Consider the following 2154-nt stretch of genomic DNA (forward strand, 5'->3'; position numbering starts at 1 on the left):
GTTTTGTCTTTTTGTGCTTTTTGTTGGTGATTTAAAATGGCCTCCGAGCATGGTGCCGAAGTGCTGTCTAGTGTTCTCATGCACAAGAAGGCTAATGTGCCTCATGGAGAAAATATGTGTGGTAAATTTCATTCAGGCCATTAATTTCTACACAAATCAACAGTATAGATCAGAGACTTGTAGGAATCTAATCTTCCAATTCCCCTAGGAGCATTCAGTGTTCACAGTGACTTTTTACTGCAAATAAAGAAGGTCAATTGTAGTTGCATTTTTGAGGAGTTTGCTAAATGCTTGCTCACTAAATTGTCTTTTTTTTTTTTTTTAATGCCTACAGCACCCAGTCTTCCTAGGTGGTCTCCCATCCAAGTACTAACCAGGCCTGACCCTACTTAGCTTCTGAGAACAGACAAGATTGGGTTTGTTCAAGGTGGCATGGCTGTAGACCAAATTGTTCTTTTTAATGTACGCCAAGATACACGATTCTGACTCATAAGCAACTAGGTAGTAAATACAGATAGGTGGGTGGAAAAGGAAAATTATAAATAATGTTCATCCGTAATTTATGTTTTTTCCCTTATGAACTTAGAAAAAATTAAAACTGCTACTAATACACAACAAAATGAACCTAGAGAGTTTTGAAGTCTAGAAAAAAATTCGTAACATGATGGAATCCTCTTTGTGGGAAGAGATTTATCTGTCCTGCTTGTCACTGTCACTTGTGCCTAGTACAGTTTCTGACCCATAAGGAGTGCTCAAGGTGTGTTTTATAAAATGAATTGCATGGAATCAGACATAAATTGACACTACAATTAGTTTTGACTGCGATTTGACAGTGATATGAATGAAAATGTAAGTTGGAGAAGTACAAGGATCATTTACCTGATGGTGAAGAGAGGTCTGGAGACAGCATTTCCCCCTCTGTTGTAGGGTTAGCTAGGAAAACCATCCCTGTCACTGGGCCTGAGCAATGACAGCTTGTGTCAGCTGTACCTCACCTGTGTTTGTCTGTGTGATCTGGGTCAAGTAACCCTGCTTCTTTGGGTCTTGGCTTCCAATTATTAACTTGATAATCAACTTGATTATAAGATAACAGAAAAAATCATTTACCATATTTCATAAATATATACGAGACCTAAGAACATATATAAATATAAATTCTGAGGGACTAGACTGGGAATAGAAAGGAGAAACACGATATAAATCAAGCCGAATTTATTTCTATGAATTAAGTGCGGAATTTTGAGCAGCTTGGAGTCATCTAACGAGTTTGCTGGTGGGTTGATTTAGACCTGTGTGGCCTGAGTTGAATTAAGCTAATGGTAAAAATTCCTTGGCAAAATGTAGTGAAAAGAACCCAAAGTCTTGGAAAAATAGGAGTGTTGGGGTTGATTTATCAACAGCACATGCTTACCTCCCATACTATGTCCCCAAATAGCTAGTTATTTTTCATTGATTTAATAACAACTTTTGGAATAAGAAAAAAAGAAAAGAAATCAATCAATCAATCAATCAATCAGGGGGAAAGAGAAACGCTAGAATCATAGAAGTAATTTTTTTCCCTCTGCTGGTGTATTACAACCAGAGTTTGAATCTAGATCATGTAAACAATCAACAATGTAAAGTTTTTAAAAGACATCACTTTGGCCATCTGCAGTCATGCCCGGCATTCCAGTAAGATGCTGTCATCCATGTTTGGGATTATAATCTTTTTAAAGCACCTATAGGATTATAATAAGGCATATCAGAAAGTACCTGGGATTTCTTGGTGTTGTTTTGTAGTTAACTTATGGTTTCATTTTTTTTTTCTTAATGGAATTATGTCTTAGCCATTCAATATCTCTCGAAAGTAAGCTGGAAACTTTTGCTAAATAGATGTTCAATGTTTGTGAGAGGCCTTCACCACATAGAAACTAAACATACCAACAACTCCTAGCTTTAAAATAACTTTTGCACAATTACTTTTTTCCCCAAAGCTTGAGACTACTGCAATATTTTTGAAAATGTTTTAAGATTTTAAGGAAAAAGAGATGCAGGTCTATGAAAAATTCAGTCATACAACCCCTTCCCCCCCTCCAAAAAAAAACCTTTAACAAAAAACCAACCTCAATTGAGGTGATAATTGTATAAACAGATACTATGGGTGCTTGGCAGTGA

General features: G+C 36.4%; 1 pseudogene; it reads right to left on the reverse strand.

The window, feature by feature from the left end:
* Nucleotides 1-325: 325 nt before the first annotated feature.
* LOC118611210 lies at nt 326-444 on the reverse strand (annotated as a pseudogene).
* Between the last annotated feature and the right edge of the window lie 1710 nt (nt 445-2154).

This window comes from Rousettus aegyptiacus, unplaced genomic scaffold (genome assembly GCF_014176215.1).
Source record: "Rousettus aegyptiacus isolate mRouAeg1 unplaced genomic scaffold, mRouAeg1.p scaffold_m13_p_13, whole genome shotgun sequence".
In the NCBI taxonomy this organism is placed as follows: domain Eukaryota; kingdom Metazoa; phylum Chordata; class Mammalia; order Chiroptera; family Pteropodidae; genus Rousettus; species Rousettus aegyptiacus.